Source organism: Lepidochelys kempii, chromosome 3 (genome assembly GCF_965140285.1).
Source record: "Lepidochelys kempii isolate rLepKem1 chromosome 3, rLepKem1.hap1, whole genome shotgun sequence".
Lineage (NCBI taxonomy): Eukaryota > Metazoa > Chordata > Testudines > Cheloniidae > Lepidochelys > Lepidochelys kempii.
Genome location: NC_136382.1, coordinates 193,212,354 through 193,232,277, shown reverse-complemented (window position 1 = coordinate 193,232,277; position 19,924 = coordinate 193,212,354).

The following is a 19,924-nucleotide window of genomic DNA, read 5'->3' as shown; positions in this document are numbered from 1 at the left end:
TTTTGTCCCTTAGAATCACTGGGGAGATTAGGGTGTGTCCTTTTGGTTTTACCTTTTCCTCCATCCCTTCCTCCTTTCTCTTCATCTCTTACTTCTTTGTCCTTACCTCTGTTCCCCATCCCACCACCAGGAGAGGGGTATGTGTATGTGTGTGTCCGGGGGTGCTCTGCAGTTCCCATTGTGGGATGTTCCCCAAAAATGTGGAACTGAAATAGTGCTCGGACAGTGATCCCCACTGGTGACCGGAGCCATCCTTTCTGCTCTCTGGTGAGAACCCACAGCCTCCCACCCCTCTCCCCTGATTGGCTGAGCAGGGGATTATTAACAGGGAGTTGACTCAGGTCCTTGTTGGTCTCTTCTAAGACCAAGTAAATAAGACCTAACCAGTCGTATGGTTGACAAATTTTGCTGCTTCTCGGCATTAATTGTCTCTGAGCAGTTCATGATTCTCTGTAACATTCCAGTTCTTCTAAAATACTTTGTGAATAATTACTTTGAACTGTGGTTGTTCATCTGAGAACACTTTATTCAGGTCTCAGAGTAACAGTCGTGTTAGTCTGTATTCGCAAAAAGAAAAGGAGTACTTGTGGCACCTTAGAGACTAACCAATTTATTTGAGCGTAAACTTTCGTGAGCTACAGCTGACTTCATCGGATGCTGTAACTCACGAAAACTTATGCTCAAGTAAATTGGTTAGTCTCTAAGGTGCCACAAGTACTCCTTTTCTTTATTCAGGTCATTCAATGTATGAAATTCAAGATGCAATGGTTAGTCTGAAAGTCTGGGCTCTTGGGTCCTATTCCCAATTCTGCCACTGACTGGCTGTGTGACCTAAGACAAGTCAATTCTCCTTTCTCAGTCTTTGCTTCTCCCTCTTTCAAGTAGGGATAAGAATCCGCTCCTACCTACCTCACGGTGCGGGGAGGATGGGGATCCATTGGAGAGTATCACTTGGAGCAGGAGATAATAAGAGGTGTCCTATCACATTTACTCAGATCAGATTATGACCTAATTGAAGACCTGAAATATTCTATTTGATTTGTATTTTATTATTTTGAAATTGATAAAAGCAGCAGGCTCCAGGAAGGTGTGTAAAGTGCTGGGATGTCAGGATCTGGGAGGCGCTGTCTCCCCTGCACTAGGGCAATGTTCTGCACCCCCTGCTGCTGGCTGAGTTACTCCGTCCCTTGGCAATAAGACAGACTCTTTCTTCACAGCCAGTCGATCACCCAGTGTCACCACCCTGCCTGCTGGCTCGGCAGGGTAATTCCTCAGGTCACCACCCTTTCCAGCCTGCCTTGGGCTTGGAGAATGAGGAGGTGGGAGAGCAACAGCTGGCAACCCTGAACATCCAGCATGCATCGCTTTATCACCTAGAGGAAGTGAGTGGCATTAGGGTTCCTCTGTGGCATCCCCCGTCTGTCTGGGGAGAGGCAGAAAGAGGGGGAGAGAATCTCTCCAAAAGGAGATTGGATTTGCAAAGCGACCCCAGGAGTCCCTCGCTTTCAGTCAGGGGAGGGGCTTCTCCAGAGCCATCTCCAGTGTGTTTGGAAAGGTCCCAGCAATGGGGCTCCCAGCCCTTCCCTTGTGGGAGACTGTTCCGAAGGCTGAGAGTCTCTGAACTGGGCTAGACCCTGTGAGCTGCTGAGCATGGAAATCAATGGGAAACAAGGAGACCCAGGGCTTGCTATGTCTAGGGACTATGACGTGAGGAATGGTTTCCCAGGAGAAATCTGGACTCCTGGATTCTGTTCCTTCTCTAGCCTGGAGGGGGGGTGTGGCCTGGGATGGAGGTGGGAACTGCTCATCCAAAGTTACAGGTGGTCTTTGTGACTGACCCCAGTGCTGGAAAAGGAGGAGACTCCCCGGGTATTGCTGCACCAGGGATGACGAGGGGGAATGTTGGGAGGAGATGATGCAATGAACTCCTGGCAGTGTGTGTAGATTGCACTCCCTGCACCCCTGTGTCTAGCTGGCTTGCTTCCCAGAATGAACCCTCATTGAGTCTGGCCAACAGCAGGACATTAGCTGTGGAGGGGAGGGGTGGGTGTGGCAGTGAGATCACAAAGGCCTTTTGCAGGAGCTCAGCCTGTTGGTCAAAGGTGATGGGGAGGTGGTGACCTCACGGAGAGATGCTGACATCATCCAGACAGGACAGGGGCACAGGGCCAGGGAAACGTCAAGAGATCCCCATGGCTTTGCTTAAGCAAGATTCCTACTCAAGGTCTCTCTCTGAGGACTGAGAGAGTATTAGGGTTTACGTTGGTGAGCGCGAGGAGGAATCCCCTTGGAGTTTCCTTCTTTCCTTTTACAGATTTTATGAGAAAACAGATGTTCCTGTTGAGAAGGTAAGAGCCTCTGAGAGGTTTGGAACCTGTTCAGTCTGATCCATCTGGTGCCAGCTGAAATCTAGGCATGGAAAACACTAGTTTAAGGTGGCAGAATTTTATTCCCCATAGGATTTTGTCCCTTAGAATCACTGGGGAGATTATGGTGTGTCCTTTTGGTTTTACCTTTTCCTCCATCCCTCCCTCCTTTCCCTTCATCTCTTACTTCTTTTGTCCTTACCCCTGTTTCCCATCCCACTACCAGGAGAGGGATGTGTGTATGTGTGTGTCCGGGGGTCCTCTGCAGTTCCCATTGTGGGATGTCCCCCAAAAATGTGGGCTGAAATAGTGCTCCGACAGTGATCCCCACTGGTGACCGGGGCCATCCTTTGTGCTCTCTGGTGAGAACCCACAGCCTCCCGCCCCTCTCCTCTGATTGGCTGAGCAGGGGATTATTAACAGGGAGTTGACTCAGGTCCTTGTTGGTCTCTTCTAAGACCAAGTAAATAAGACCTAACTAGTCATATGGTTGACAAATTTTGCTGCTTCTCGGCATTAATTGTCTCTGAGCAGTTCATGATTCTCTCTAACATTCCAGTTCTTCTAAAATACTTTGTGAATAATTACTTTGAACTGTGGTTGTTCATTTGAGAACACTTTATTCAGATCTCAGAGTAACAGCCATGTTAGTCTGTATTCGCAAAAAGAAAAGGAGTACTTGTGGCACCTTAGAGACGAACCAATTTATTTGAGCATAAGCTTTCGTGATCTACAGCTGACTTCATCGGATGCTGTAGCTCACAAAAACTTATGCTCAAATAAATTGGTTAGTCTCTAAGGTGCCACAAGTACTCCTTTTCTTTATTCAGGTCATTCAATGTATGAAATTCAAGATGCGATGGTTAGTCTGAAAGTCTGGGCTCTTGGGTCCTATTCCCAACTCTGCCACTGACTGGCTGTGTGACCTAAGACAAGTCAATTCTCCTTTCTCAGTCTTTGCTTCTCCCTCTTTCAAGTAGGGATAAGAATCCGCTCCTACCTACCTTAAGGTGCGGGGAGGATGGGGATCCATTGGAGAGTATCACTTGGAGCAGGAGATAATAAGAGGTGTCCTATCACGTTTACTCAGATCAGATTATGACCTAATCGAAGAGCTGAAATATTCTATTTGATTTGTATTTTATTATTTTGAAATTGATAAAAGCAGCAGGCTCCAGGAAGGTGTGTAAAGTGCTGGGATGTCAGGATCTGGGAGGCGCTGTCTCCCCTGCACTAGGGCAGTGTTCTGCACCCCCTGCTGCTGGCTGAGCTACTCCGTCCCTTGGCAATAAGACAGACTCTTTCTTCACAGTCAGTCGATCACCCAGTGTCACCACCCTGCCTGCTGGCTCGGCAGGGTAATTCCTCAGGTCACCACCCTTTCCAGCCTGCCTTGGGCTTGGAGATCCATCATGCATCGCTTTATCACCTAGAGCAAGAGAATGGCATTAGGGTTCCTCTGTAGCATCCCCCGTCCGTCTGGGGAGAGGCAGAAAGAGGAGGAGAGAATCTCTCCGAAAGGAGATCGGATTTGCAAAGCGACCCCAGGAGTCCCTCGCTTTCAGTCAGGGGAGGGGCTTCTCCAGAGCCATCTCCAGTGTGTTTGGAAAGGTCCCAGCAATGGGGCTCCCAGCCCTTCCCTTGTGGGAGACTGTTCCCAAGGCTGAGAGTCTCTGAACTGGGCTAGACCCTGTGAGCTGCTGAGCATGAAATTAGTGGGAAACAAGGAGACCCTGGGCTTGCTATGCCTAGGGATTTTGACGTGGGGAATGGTTTCCCAGGAGAAATCTGGACTCCTGGATTCTGTTCCTTCTGTAGCCTGGAGGGGGAGTATGGCCTGGTATGGAGGAGGGAGCTGCTCGTCCAAAGTGACAGGTGGTCTTTGTGACTGACCCCAGTGCTGGAAAAGGAGGAGACTCCCCGGGTATTGCTGCAACAGGGAGGACGAGGGGGAACGTTGGGAGCAGATGATGCAATGAACTCCTGGCAGTGTGTGTAGATTGTACTCCCTGCACCCCTGTGTGGAGAGGAGGAGCTGCTCTGGCAGGGACAGGGATGGGGAGGGACCAAACAGGGCGGTTAGTGAGAGGCTGCCTTGGGCCCAGACTCATGGCTGCTCCTTGCTCGGTTCCATTTTGGCCAGGCTCCTGAGGATGTTGAGAAAGAAGGCTCTGCAGGTGGCCTCAGAGCCTGAGGGAAGCAGCTGCCATCTTCCCCAGGAGCAGAGGAGTCCCTTTGTCCCCTCTGGCGGGGAAGGAGTTCCCGGCCGAGCCAGGAGGTGGAAGCGCCCAGCCTTCTGGCGGAGGAAACCCGCTCCCAGCGCAGGCACCGAGATGGGAGGGGCAGAGGCCAGGCCGAAATGGAGCTGTCCCAGGATGCGGCTGGGCAGGCAAGACCCAAACCAGGACGGGACCCGGTGAGGGTTGCCCTGGGGCTTGTTGTGTGGGAAGCACAGGTCCCAGGAGCTCAGCCCTGATTCCCAGGAGGAGGCATTGCCCTGCCCAGTCACTGAGGACCTTCCAGCCTCCCGAAGGCAGGAGGTGGAGGAACCCTGTCCAAGCACCAGCAGCTCAGCCCGCTCCCCATGGGACAACAGCAGCGCCGGGGCCTGAGGCAGCAGCCAGGCCGAGGTGCGCTGCTGCTTTGTTCCAGGTGAGGAACCAGGCTGGGCTCAGGGAGGGTGAGGAGGGGGCTGTGAACACCCTGGGCCCAGGCACTCGACCAGTGCTGTGGGGACGGGTCCCCAGCCCAGGTGTCTGGCTTGAGTCACATGAACGCCACTGATACTAGATGCTGCCACTTTGGTCCTTGATGGTCCAGTTGGGGGCAGGTGAGTCCAGGACACTGTGGGGGAGGGAGGGTCTCTTTGGTATGGGCTCCTGAAGGAGTTGGGGGCTGAAGGCATCACTGAGAGGGGGAAGTGTGGGTCCTGAAGTGCCCTGGGTCCCGCAGGTGGGAAGGGGCACATTACCCCACCATGCCCCTGTCCTTTCCCCGCGTGGCAACAGGGGTCACCCTGTCCCCTTCTCTCCCTCCAGGGACTCAGAGGACGAGGAGGAGGTAGCCGTGGACATGGCCATGAGGAGGCTGCTCTCAGGAACATCCGAGAGCAGTTCCAAGTCCGAGAAAAGGTAGAAACCTTTCCCAGCTGTGCTGGAACGGAGATTGTCCTGCCCCTTCCCAGCACCTTGACCCCCTGCAGAGCACACCTCCAGAATGGGGAAGTATATCCAGGAAAGCAGTGAGTCTGAAAGGGTTTTCGGGGCCATAGTGGAGAAGCCCGTTATCATGAGCTCCCAGTGTGATTCTGTGGTGAACAGGGCTAAAGCCATCATTAGACGTAGGAGCAGAGCGGTGAGTAGGATAGGGAGGTGACAGAGCATGAGTGAGACTGAGATTGGAATACGGCATCCGGTTTTGGTGTCCTCATTTGAAAAAGATGTTGAGACATTGGAGCTGGGGCATCAAAGAGCCACCAAATGTTCTGAGGGGTGGAGAAAAATGCCTTCTAGTGAGCTATTGAAGTGTTGAAGTGCCTTAATGGAGAGAAAATATTGGGTATGAAGGGGCTCCTTAATCTAGCAGAGCACGGCATCACGATACCCAATGGCTGGAAGGTGAAAAGAGAGAAATTCATATTTCAAATAAGGAACAAATATTCAACAGCGAGGATGATTCTCCACAGGAACTAGCTACCAAGGAATGTGGTGGATTCTCCATCTCTTCATGTCATTTAATGAAGACTAGATGCCTACCTGGAATCTGTTTGCCCCGACAGGAGCTATTGTGGTCTACAGGAGGCCTGTGATATGCAGGGTGTCAGATGAGATGCTGTAATGGCCTCTTCTGACCATACAGTGTCCTAATTTCTGAAAAACTGATTGTAGAATTGGGAGCAGCCTCTGATGTTTTACTGTCTAGCCGGCTTCCTTCCTGGAATGAACCCTCATTGAGTGGGATGATCCACGGGGTACTAGAAGCTCAAACCTCCAAAGTGTCTGGCCAGCAGCAGGACATTAGCTGTGCAGGGGAGGGGTGGGTGTGGCAGTGAGATCACAAAGGCCTTTTGCAGGAGCTCAGCCTATTGGTCAAAGGTGATGGGGAGGTGGTGACCTCACAGAGAGATGCTGACATCATCCAGAGAGGACAGGGGCACAGGGCCAGGGAAACTTTAGAGATCCCCGTGGCTTTGCTTCAGCAAGATTCCTACTCAAGGTCTCTCTTTGAGGACCGAGAGAGTATTAGGGTTTATGTTCGTGAGCGCGAGGAGGAATCCCCTTGGAGTTTTGTCCTTACTTCTTTTGTCCTTTCCCCTGTTCCCTTCCCACCACCAGGAGAGGGGTGTGTGTGTTTGTGTGTGTCGTGGGGGGTGCTCTGCAGCTGCCATTTTGGGATGTCCACCCAAAAATGTGGGACTGAAATAGTGCTCGGACAGTGATCCCCAGTGGTGACCGGGGCCATCCTTTGTGCTCTCTGGTGAGAACCTACAGCCTCCCGCCCCTCTAACCTTACTGGTTGAGCAGGGGGTTATTGACAGGGAGGAGACTCAAGTCTTGTTGGTCTCTTTTAAGACCAAGGAAATAAGTCATAACCAGTCATACGGTTGACAAATTTTGCTGCTTCTCTGCATTAATTGTCTCTGAGCATTTCATGATTCTCTCTAACATTCTAGTTCTCCTAAAATACTTTCTGAATAATTACTATGAACTGTGGTTGGTCATTTGAGAGCACTTTATTCAGGTCATTCAATGTATGAAATTCCAGGTCCGAAGGTTAGTTTGAAAGTCGGGGCTCTTGGGTCCTATTCCCAACTGAGGTCACACAGCCAGTCTGTGGCAAAGACAAGTCAATTCTCCTTTCTCAGCCTTAGCTTCTCCCTCTTTCAAGTAGGGATAACAATCCGCTCCTATCTAACTCACGGTGGGGGGAAGATGGGGATCCATTGGAGTGTGTCACTCGGAGCAGTGCATAGTATGAGGTGTCCTATCACGTTTACTCTGATCAGATTATGACCTAATCGAAGAGCTGAAATATTCTATTTGATTTGTATTTTATTCTTTTGAAATTGATAAGAGCAGCAGGCTCCAGGAAGGTGTGTAAAGTGCTGGGATGTCAGGAGCTGAGAGGCACAGTTTCCCCCACCCCCCTGCACTAGGGCAGTGTTCTGCACCCTCTGCTGCTGGCTGAGTTACTCCGTCCCTTGGCAATAAGACAGATTCTTGTTTTCACAGCCAGTCGATCGCCCAGTGTCATCACCCTGCCTGGTGTCTCGGCAGAGTAATTCCTCAGGTCACCACCCTTTCCAGCCTGCCTTGGGCTTTTAGAATGAGGAGGAGGGCGAGCGAAAGCTGGCCACCCTGGACATCTGTCATCCATCTCTTCATCACCTAGAGCAAGTGAGTGGCATTAGGATTCCTCTGTGGCATCCCCTGTCTGTCTGGGGCGAGGCAGAAAGAGGGTAGAGAATCTCTCTGAAAGGAGATCGGATTTGCAAACCGACCCCAGGAGTCCTTTACTCTCAGTCCAGGGAGGGACTTCTCCAGAGCTGTTTCCAGTGTGTTTGGAAAGATCCCAGCAATGGGGCTCCCAGCCCTTCCCTTGAGGGAGACTGTTCCCCAGGCTGAGAGTCTCTGAGCTGGGCCAGATCCTGTGACCTTCTGAGCATGGAAATCAGTGGGAAACAAGGGGACCCAGGGCTTGCTATGCCTAGGAACTTTGACGTGGGGAATGGTTTCCCAGGAGAAATCTGGACTCCTGTATTCTGTTCCTTCTGTAGCCTGGAGGGGGAGTATGGCCTGGGATGGAGGAGGGAGCTGCTCGTCCAAAGTGACAGGTGGTCTTTGTGGCTGACCCCAGTGCTGGAAAAGGAGGAGACTCCCCGGGTACTGCTGCACCAGGAATGATGAAGGGGAACGTTGGGAGCAGATGATGCAATGAACTCCTGGCAGTGTGTGTAGATTGTACTCCCTGCACCCCTGTGTGGAGAGGAGGAGCTGCTCTGGCAGGGACAGGGATGGGGAGGGACCAAACAGGGCTGTTAGTGAGAGGCTGCTTTGGGCCCAGACTCACGGCTGCTCCTCGCTCGGTTCCATTCTGGCCAGGCTCCTGAGGATATTGAGGAAGAAGGCTCTGCAGGTGGCCCCAGAGCCTGAGGGAAGCAGCTGCCATCTTTCCGCAGGAACAGAATTTCCGCAGGAACAGAGCGGTCCCTTTGTCCCCTCTGGTGGGGAAGGAGTTCCCGCCCGAGCCAGGAGGTGGAAGCGCCCAGCCTTCTGGTGGAGGAAACCTGCTCCCAGCGCAGGCACCGAGGTGGGAGAGGCACCAGCCAGGCCAAAATGGAGCTGTCCCAGGATGCGGTTGGGCAGGCAAGACTCAGACAAGGAGGGGAGCCGGGCTGGGTGGGTCTGGGGTTTGTTGTGTGGGAAGCACAGGTCCCAGGAGCTCAGCCCTGATTCCCAGGAGGAGGTATTGCCCTGCCCGGTCACTGAGGACATTCCAGCCTCCCTAGGGCAGAAGGTGAAGGGTCTCTGTCCCAGCACCAGTAACTTGGCCCACTCCCCATGGAACAGCAGCAGCTCCTGGGACTCAGGGAGGGGCGCTGCTGCTTTGTTTCAGCTGAGAAGCCAGGCTGGACTCAGGGAGGGGTGAGGAGGGGACTGTGAGAAGCCACCCTTGGCCCAGGCACTCGACCAGTGCTTTGCGGGCAGATCCCCAGCCCAGGTGTCAGGCCTGAGCCACATAAACCCCACTGATACTCGATGCTGCCACTTTGGTCCTTGATGCTCCAGGTTGGGGTGGGTGAAGCACCACGCAGGAAGTCCAGGACAGTCTGGGGGGCTCTCTTTGCTTTGGGCTCCTGAAGGAGTTGGGGGCTGAAGGCATCACTGAGAGGTGGGAGTGTGGGGTCTGATCCCCCCCCGGGTCCTAGAGGTGGAGAGGGGGCACATTGCCCCACCATGCCCCTGTCTTTCCTCCGAGTGGAACAGGAGTTAGCCTCCCCACTTCTGTCCCTGGTGCAGGGACCGCCAGGGACTCGGAGGATGAGGAGGAGGAATGGGTGAACGTTGCCATGGAGGAGGCTGCTGTCAAGAACACCCAAGAGCAACTGCAAGGCCAAGAAAAGGTGAAAACATTCCCCAGCTGTGCTGGAACTGAGATTGTCCTGCCCCTTCCCAGCACCCTGACCCCCTGCAGAGCGTCTTGTCTCCGATGATCCACCAGCCCTAACGGGGACTTTTCTCTACCATCATCTGGGACCCCCACGATTGGGGTGTTTGTCATACACCAGCCAGGGTCTCCTCCCCCCACAGGCACTGTCCCAGTTCCTGACTCTGCTTGTGTAGGAGTCGTGGGTGATTTGGACTACCCCCCATTCAGGCCTGAGTCCTGCAGCTGGCGTGGGTGAGGCAGGGAGGTCCCTGGCTAACTGGCTCTGTCTCCCCTAACCCCACTCCTGATGGGTGCAGGACGAGGCCCAGCAGTTCATGTTCCTGCATGCCATCCACCCTGCGTGTCTCGCTGCACAGCAGAGAGAGCAGGACACATTGGAGCCGCACAGCTGCTAGGCGGCTGTTGTAGAGATTACTGTGGTGAGAGAGACACGGCGCCCAGCCGCTGGAGGGAGGACAGAGATATGGGAGGGGCAGGGGTCACCCCGGGCTAATGGATGGGGGATGGCTGGTACTGGAGGGGCAGCTGAGGGCAGGGATTGCTGGGGCTGAAGATTGGGGAGAAGAGATGGGAGAAATTCTGAGATTGGTCACTGCTGCGTAGGAATCGGAGGAGCAGGAGGCAGGTGGGGGGACCTGCGGGCTGTGTGGGGTGCTGGCTCTGTTATCTCCTCACTGAGAAGCGTCAGTCAGGCCCAAATCTCACGCTCCTTTGTCTCCTTTGGGTGTCACAGGAGCTCATTGAGGAGCTGCCTGATATCTCTCCACCCAGCGCCATCCTCGCTAACTCCCTGATTGCTGTGGGCAACCTCAGGTACCGAGACCCTCCCCCCGGTTCCCCGAATCCCGGTGCTGTTGAGGCCCCCGGCTAAGAGTCACTGCCCCTTCCACTCCCCGCTCACCTCCCAAGGGTGACTCCTGTGGCAGAGGTGCTGGGAAGGTTCACACTCTCCTGGCTGGGCCGTTCTTTTCCCTCCAGTTACTTTGCAGTGGCTTTGGGGAGAGGCTCACTCCCAGGATCAGATAGAGGAGGGGGCAGCAGGGTCCAGGGAACAGGCTCTATTCCTACCCTGCCACTGTCTGTCTGGGAAACCTTGGCCTTGTCATTCCCTGGCTCGGTGCCTCAGTTTCCATTCTCGCCAGTCTGGGCCTATTTCCCTGCAGCTTCACGTCCGGGTTGGTACCAGTGCCGCCTCCGCACTGCACGGTCTAATACCAGCTCCTCTCTCCTGCCAGCACCACGACAGCTGCCCTGGAGCCAGAGCTAGAGACCCACCTCCTTCGAGCTGCCCCGCATGCCGTCTTCACCCTGGGCACGGAGAAGGACACCACCCACCTCCAGGTAGAGCATGCTTAAATCATGGATCGAAGGGCCTGCTGTCATCCTGCCATGAATCCTGGCTAATTGCCTGCAGTGGGATGTGAATGAGGGAGGCCAGGATATGTGTTTTGGGGGTCTCACCAGCGCTTCCCAGAGACCCTTCTTCCCATCCTGTGGCAGGTGTAGCCCCAGTTTCCCTAGCTCTGAGCCATGGCTCTCCCTTGCTTTGCAGGATTTGCATAGGGTCTTGCCAAACCTCATGGATGCCCTGCTGGGGAACCTGCTGGTAGAGTCCCCAGACAGAGACAGGCTCCACGACATCTTCGATGTGAGCCCAATTTGAGGGGTAGGGGTAATTTTACCTTAACTCTTCGATCCATTCTCCAGTGTGTCCTCCTAGCTGGGCCCCCAGTGGTCTGTCCTTGGTCAGGGCAGTCAGTGCAATGTAGTGTCAGGCCCTTCCTCCTTGATGGACTGAGGAAGGAGCTGGGACTTCAAGCCAGAGCTCTGCCTGGTCCTGTTGAGCAGTAACCATAGGGCCCCTGGCTGGCTTGGGGAGTGAGAGTCTGAACCCCTCCTATAAGATCTAGAAGATCGTCCTCAGAGAAGAGTCATGGGCTCCTTTCTAGAGAAACAGGAGGACCCCAGAGAATGAGCCCTTCTCTCCAAGGTACCCTGAGATTCCTGGGGGGATTGTGCTCACACTCAGTCCCTTCACCCAACCAAGGACTTGAGAGCCAGGGAGGGAGTTTAGGGCGGATGGGACCAGCCCCGACACCAGACATTCTTCCAATCTAGAGAGACAATGACAAGTTGTGACCTGCAGGATACAAGCATAGTCCTGGGGGCAACAATCCCTTGCTAAAGCCCTGCGATCAAAGAATTAGATATTCCACCCTGCGCACAATGTCTCAGCCCTCTGGGGATGTGGGGAGCGGGGGTCTCATTTGCACAATACGTGCACCTGCCCATTGATCCTGAGCTGCCTCCTTTCCCCGCAGCCCATGAACTACTGGATCATGTCTAGAGTGTCCCAGGAGAGAGCCAGGGCTATTAGAAGCAGCACAGCCCTCCTCAGATTCACCATCACCCTCCCTGAGTTAGATGTAAGTGACCTGTGACCCCAGCTTCCTGACTCCAGGCATAGGTGGGCTGGCTCCAACTGGCTGTAGGATCTGGTGCTGCAGGGGCTGTGGGTTAGGAGTGTTCCTCTTGCGGGGCAGAGTGAGAGCAGAGAATGAGCATGGCTTGAGTCCATTACTTCTTGTCCTGGTTAAGTGGTGACTCTGGGCTTTTAAGGGGACCATGCTCTCGGCTCATGCCTTTGTGTCATCCTGGAGCAGCTGAGGAAGCAAGTCCTCATGGAGGGCCCTGCCCACATCCCTGTGCTCCAGGCTCCCTTGGGAGCAGAGGAAATTAAGGGTCTAGCTCTAGCTTCTATCCTCTAGCATTTGCTGTAGAGGGGCTGAGGGGAAGGAGAGTCCTGTCCCAGGGGGGACTGGGAGCTGACAGGGAAATGCTGATGGAGTCCCCTCTCCCTTCCATTAGAACGCAGCAGAATTCCCCAGGATGGGTCACCATGTGGCAGAGCTGGCTCTGTTCATCAGTGACCCAGCCAAGGACATGAGCCGGGTTTACCGGCTCTACCAGCTGCTGCTGCACCAGAGGGGTAAGGAGCCCAGCTGGGAAAAGGCACCCCATAGAAGAGTGAGACTGGGACCCCAGGCAGTTTCTCTCAGACTGACCCCGTCTGGATGTTGAGTCTCTCTTTATCTCCGTTCTTCACCACCCCCTGCAATTCTGTTGGGCCAGGCACGCAGCGAGGACTCTGCCCACTGAGCAGCCACCAATGGGATTGGAAGGACACAAGCACGGCAACCAGAATGACAGATGTGGGTGTGTGTCCCTTTCCCGGGGCTGACCATCCATGAGGCCGAAGACCTGTGGTGCTGGGCCTGGCACCAGGACAGCAGGCTTCTGGGCTACAGGAACACAGCCAGGGTCGGGGAGGTAAGGACACTCTGCCAGGGCATGAGATAGCTCAGGGAGTTGAGGGGGGCAGTGGCTGGGTCCTCTGCAGTGGCTGCCTCGTGGATGCGGCAGAACACTAAACCCTGGTGCAACAGGAGCAGGTCATCCCTTCCCTCAGGCAGTTGCTGAGGGAGAGATCCTGCCTTCCTTCAGAGCCTTCAAGGTAGAGGTCCTTCCTCTTGCCTGGTCTGCCCACAAGTCCTCGTCCAGTCTGTGCACCCCGTGCAGGTGTGATGGAGCTGGGCTGGCTGAGGCCAGAGCAGCTCCTTAACCCCTTCTTCCCGAATGTGGGGTTTGTATTCCCCATCACAAGTCCACACAGAGGGGAAAAAACCTTGAAGATACAGCTTTTCATACTGTTAATGGCTAAAAGGCCTAGCAGGCCTGAGGGCGTATTTTGCCAAGGAGTGCTTTTTGTTATCTTGCAGATGCAGATCTAATGCTGCAGATGCATATTTTGGGTAGCGAATTATTATCTCATGAAGCAGTGACAATGTAAATTTTGAATCCTTTTTTATCCTGGCTTCTCTTTAACTCCTTGGAAGGCGACTTTAGATGATGCTTCGTGCAGCAGGCATTCTTTTGCCCTGTGTCGTCCGGGCTTTTCTGTTGCTGGATTCGAGAGGAGGGTTGGTGAGAATCCACTCTGCTGCCTGCAGAACGCTGCATTCTAACCAAAAGTATATTACTTTGGGTCCTGATTTTGTTCTGCTCCCGGAAGGTGAAGTTTGGAAGTTTTTGATGGAGCATGAAACAAAGTGAGAGTCAGTACTGGGAAAAGTCCCCAAAAGACGACTTGAGCCTACCCTGCATCAGCCAGATCCAGCCTCTTAATTTCTTTGGTATCGATTAAAAGTAAAATCAATGTTACTCACACACCTGCATAGGGTGTGCATGTGTGAATCCTCCAAGGGCAGAAATGAGATGGAGTGTACTTGAGACTTTATGAGTGATATCGACCCATTCCACAAAGTTGGAAATCATGGCCTTGTGGACAGACAGAAAGGAAAGTGGGTTATTCTTTCTTCCTCCCCCCATGGCAAAATAATGAAAATATCCTCTATTTCATTCCATTGGAAGACACTTCCAGACCTGCTGTGTCAAGCCTGCTGCCTGGGACTGCGGGTGCTACCAGTGGCCAGCAGTGGGCCAGAATGAGGAGAACCATGCAGTAGTTTTTGGAGATGGGGCAGTGAGGAACAAGGAGCACCTTGCTTTCAAAAGAGCCAAGGAGGAAAGGGATCATGAGAACAGCCCACGAGGTTAAGAAATGGCGGGGAGAGCCTCTTTCCTCCATGGGACATTCCATTGTCCCTCTGTGGGCAGTCTATGTTTCTATTGTCTCCTTCCGATTATGCATTTGTGATATAAACTCACTGGGTGACCTAGGAGTTAACTTATTTCCCCCTTACGGCATCAGTCTTCTCCCCTATCAAATCTACCCTAGGGAAGAAGACCAGGAGCCCTGACAATCACCTTCACCTGTGGGTGTCTGGCCCTGGAAGCCTAACCCAAGTGGACTGTCTGCCCCGTCACCTGAACTACCATGTCGTTCCCTCCTAGGGTCTTGTCCTAAGTTCTCAGCCTGTCCCCTAGCTGGCTTGTCCCTGACCTTACAAGGACTATCCAAGCCCCTCCCATGCCTACGCCCCTTGGGGTCTCTCTCCTGGCTGAGCACAGGCTGCCCTTATATCTCTCAAGAGGCCTGAGTCTGAGTCATATACTGCTTCTTGTCACGTGACCCGCACACTTATTCCCTTCACCCGAGGGAGCTGCATAACCTCGGCTAGGTGCAGTTCAGCTCAAACCCCAGCCATGTCACCCTGGGACAGGTTGAAACCGGAAAGCTGTGGGCTAACAGCAATTTCTTCCTCTCAAAGGTGCTGACGACACAATGGAAGAGGAAATCCTTTGGCCCGTATAACTCAGGCCCTAGAATGTCACCAAGTGGTTCCTTCCGCCAACCATAACATGGAACTGAGCAAGACCACGTCTTTTGGAATGACATCCATGTGTATTAGAGCCAGCTGGCTAACAGAAAATCTTTCTTCTGCAGTGACGTGGGGTTAAGGGACATGGAGGAAAAGCCAAGGAGGCTGTGACCAAAGTTAGAGTAGCGAGGCCAGGATAAGTGGGGCTAGGTTCCAGGACTGGCTATCAGAAGACCTGCCATTTTGTATTCCTGCATTTGGGCTTATGAGTGAGTGTCTTCAATGCTGAGTGCCTCAGTTTCCCCAACTATCAAATAGAGCTAATCAAGGTTTTGTTGGTTCTCCCTATGTTAGAGGGTGGGAAACCGAGACACCGTTGGGACCTGTCTACAACACAGGCCTGTAGTGCATTTGTAAGCTGCTGACCCCCACATGTTTTTCAGAGCCTATGGACCGCACAGGTCTTAAAGGTGTGTTTGTTCTGTGCTTCTCCACTATGTACCAGCAGGGCTGGACGGCCTTTTCTCACTGTGCTGTGGGGAGGAGGTCCTGGGTACAAAGGCTCTGAAGAAGCTCTCAAGGACAAATTTTTTAAAATAATTTTTATCAGTGATTTGGGAGCGAACATACAATCCCTGCTGAGAAGACTGATGGGTGACAAAATACTGGCAGCGTGGTAATTACTGATGAGGAGAGGACAGTGATACAGAGGGATCTGGCTCATTTGGTAAAATGGACCCATTCAAAGCAAAGAAATTTGACCAGAGCCAAATGCAAGGTCCTGTAGCTAGCAACAGGGCATGCCGGTCACACCTCCAGAATGGGAAGTGTGTCGAGAAAAGCAGTGACTCTGAAAGGGATTTTGGGGCCAAAGTGGAGAAGCTCGTCAACATGAGCTCCCAGTGTGATGCTGTGGTGAACAGGGCTAAAGCCATCATTAGACGTAGGAGCAGAGTGGTGAGTAGGATAGGGAGGTGACAGAGCAGGAGTGAGACTGAGATTGGAATACGGCATCCGGTTTTGGTGTCCTCATTTGAAAAAGATGTTGAGACACTGGAACTGGGGCAGCAAAGAGCCACCAAATGTTCTGAGGGCTGGAGAAAAATGCCTTCTAGTGAGCTACTGAAGTGTTGAAGTGCCTTAATGGAGAGAAAATATTGGGTATGAAGGGGCTCCTTAATCAAGCAGAGCACGGCATCACGATACCCAATGGCTGGAAGGTGAAAAGAGAGAAATTCATATTTCAAATAAGGAACAAATATTCAACAGTGAGGATGATTCACCACAGGAACTAGCTACCAAGGAAAGTGGTGGATTCTCCATCTCTTGATGTCATTTAATGAAGACTAGATGCCTTTCTGGAATGTGTTTGCCCCGACAGGAGCTATTGTGGTCTACAGGAGGCCTGTGATATGCAGGGGGTCAGCTGAGATGCTGTAATGGCCTCTTCTGGCCATACAGTCTCCTAATTTCTGAAAAACTGAGTGTAGCATTGGAAGCAGCCTCTGATGTTTTACTGTCTAGCCGGCTTGCTTCCCAGAATGAACCCTCATTGAGTGGGGTGATCCACAGGGAGTAATTCAAACCTCCAAAGTGTCTGGCCAGCGTCAGAAGATTAGCTGTGCAGGGGCGGGGTGGTTGTGGCAGTGAGATCACAAAGTCCTTTTGCAGGAGCTCAGCCTGTTGGTCAAAGGTGATGGGGAGGTGGTGACCTCACAGAGAGATGCTGACATCAGCCAGGAAGGACAGGGGCGTAGGGCCAGGGGAAGGTCCAGAGATCCCCGTGGCTTTGCTTCAGGAAGTCTCCTTCTCGAGGTCTCTCTTTGAGGACTGAGAGAGTATTAGGGTTTACGTTCTTGAGCACGAGGAGAAATCCCCTTGGAGTTTCCTCCTTTCCTTTTACAGATTTTACGAGAAAACAGATGTTCCTGTTGAGAAGGTAAGAGCCTCTGAGAGGTTTGGAACCTGTTCAGTCTGATCCATCTGGTGCCAGCTGAAATCTAGGCATGGAAAACACTAGTTTAAGGTGGCAGAATTTTATTCCCCACCTAGGATTTTGTCCCTTAGAATCACTGGGGAGATTAGGGTGTGTCCTTTTGGTTTTACCTTTTCCTCCATCCCTTCCTCCTTTCTCTTCATCTCTTACTTCTTTTGTCCTTACCCCTGTTCCCCATCCCACCACCAGGAGAGGGGTATGTGTATGTGTGTGTCCGGGGGTGCTCTACAGTTCCCATTGTGGGATGTCCACCCAAAAATTTGGGACTGAAATAGTGCTCGGACAGTGATCCCCACCGGTGACCGGGGCCATCCTTTGGGCTCTCTGGTAAGAACCTGCAACCTCCCACCCCTCTACCCTGATTGGCTGAGCAGGGGGTTACTGACAGGGAGTAGACTCAGGTCCTTGTTGGTCTCTTCTAAGACCAAGTAAATAAGACCTAACCTGTCGTATGGTTGACAAAGTTTGCTGCTTCTCTGCATTAATTGTCTCTGAGCAGTTCATGATTCTCTGTAACATTCCAGTTCTTCTAAAATACTTTGTGAATAATTACTTTGAACTGTGGTTGTTCATCTGAGAACACTTTATTCAGGTCTCAGAGTAACAGTCGTGTTTGTCTGTATTCGCAAAAAGAAAAGGAGTGCTTGTGGCACCTTAGAGACTAACCAATTTATTTGAGCATAAGCTTTCGTGAGCTACAGCTGACTTCATCGGATGCTGTAACTCACGAAAACTTATGCTCAAGTAAATTGGTTAGTCTCTAAGGTGCCACAAGTACTCCTTTTCTTTATTCAGGTCATTCAATGTATGAAATTCAAGATGCAATGGTTCGTCTGAAAGTCTGGACTCTTGGGTCCTATTCCCAACTCTGCCACTGACTGCTGTGTGACCTAAGACAAGTCAATTCTCCTTTCTCAGTCTTTGCTTCTCCCTCTTTCAAGTAGGGATAAGAATCCGCTCCTACCTACCTCACAGTGCGGGGAGGATGGGGATCCATTGGAGAGTATCACTTGGAGCAGGAGATAATAAGAGGTGTCCTATCACATTTACTCAGATCAGATTATGACCTAATCGAAGACCTGAAATATTCTATTTGATTTGTATTTTATTATTTTGAAATTGATAAGAGCAGCAGGCTCCAGGAAGGTGTGTAAAGTGCTGGGATGTCAGGATCTGGGAGGCGCTGTCTCCCCTGCACTAGGGCAGTGTTCTGCACCCCCTGCTGCTGGCTGAGCTACTCCGTCTCTTGGCAATAAGACAGACTCTTTCTTCACAGCCAGTCGATCACCCAGTGTCACCACCCTGCCTGCTGGCTCGGCAGGGTAATTCCTCAGGTCACCACCCTTTCCAGCCTGCCTTGGGCTTGGAGAATGAGGAGGCGGGAGAGCAACAGCTGGCAACCCTGAACATCCACCATGCATCGCTTTATCACCTAGAGCAAGTGAGTGGCATTAGGGTTCCTCTGTGGCATCCCCCGTCCATCTGGGGAGAGGCAGAAAGAGGAGGAGAGAATCTCTCCGAAAGGAGATCGGATTTGCAAAGCGACCCCAGGAGTCCCTCGCTTTCAGTCAGGGGAGGGGCTTCTCCAGAGCCATCTCCAGTGTGTTTGGAAAGGTCCCAGCAATGGGGCTCCCAGCCCTTCCCTTGTGGGAGACTGTTCCGAAGGCTGAGAGTCTCTGAACTGGGCTAGACCCTGTGAGCTGCTGAGCTTGGAAATCAATGGGAAACAAGGAGACCCTGGGCTTGCTATGCCTAGGGACTTTGACGTGGGGAATGGTTTCCCAGGAGAAGTCTGGACTCCTGGATTCTGTTCCTTCTCTAGCCTGGAGCGGGAGTGTGGCTTGGGACAGCAGGAGGGAGCTTCTTGTCCAAAGTGACAGGTGGTCTTTGTGACTGACCCCAGTGCTGGAAAAGGAGGAGACTCCCCGGGTATTGCTGCACCAGGGATTACGAGGGGGAACGTTGGGAGCAGATGATGCAATGACCTCCTGGCAGTGTGTGTAGATTGCACTCCCTGCACCCCTGTGTGGGGAGGAGGAGCTGCTCTGTCAGGGACAGGGATGGGGAGGGACCAAACAGGACGGTTAGTGAGAGGCTGCCTTGGGCCCAGACTCACGGCTGCTCCCCGCTCGGTTCCATTCTGGCCAGGCTCCTGAGGATGTTGAGAAAGAAGGCTCTGCAGGTGGCCTCAGAGCCTGAGGGAAGCAGCTGCCATCTTCTCCAGGAGCCGAGCGGTCCCTTTGTCCCCTCTGGTGGGGAAGGAGTTCCCGGCCGAGCCAGGAGGTGGAAGCGCCCAGCCTTCTGGAGGAGGAAACCTGCTCCGGATGCAGGTGCTGAGGTTGGAAGGGCACCAGCTTGGCTGAAATGGAGCTGTCCCAGGATGTGTCTGGGCAGGCAGGATTCAGCCGAGTAGGGGAGCCGGGCAGGTTGGCTCTGGGGCTTGTTGTGTGGGAAGCACGGGCCCCAGAATCCCAGTCCTGATTCCCAGCAGGAGGCATCGCCCTGCCCAGTCACTGAGGACCTTCCAGCCTCCCGAAGGCAGGAGGTGGAGGAACCCTGTCCAAGCACCAGCAGCTCGGCCCGCTCCCCATGGGACAAGAGCAGCGCCGGGGCCTGAGGCAGCAGCCAGGCCGAGGTGCGCCGCTGCTTTGTTCCAGGTGAGGAACCAGGCTGGGCTCAGGGAGGGTTGAGGAGGGGGCGGTGAACACCCTGGGCCCAGGCACTCAACCAGTGCTGTGGGGACGGGTCCCCAGCCCAGGTGTCTGGCTTGAGCCACATGAACCCCACTGATACTAGATGCTGCCACTTTGGTCCTTGATGCTCCAGGGGGGGGCGGGTGAGTCCAGGACACTGTGAGGGAGGGAGGGTCTCTTTGCTATCGGCTCCTGAAGGAGTTGGGGGCTAAAGGCATCACTGAGAGGGGGAAGTGTGGGTCCTGATCCGCCCTGGGTCCCGCAGGTGGGAAGGGGGCACATTGCCCCACCATGCCCCTGTCCTTGCCCCGCGTGGCAGCAGGAGTCACCCTGTCCCCTTCTCTTCCTGGTGCAGGGACCTTCAGGGACTCAGAGGACGAGGAGGAGGTAGCCGTGGACATGGCTATGAGGAGGGTG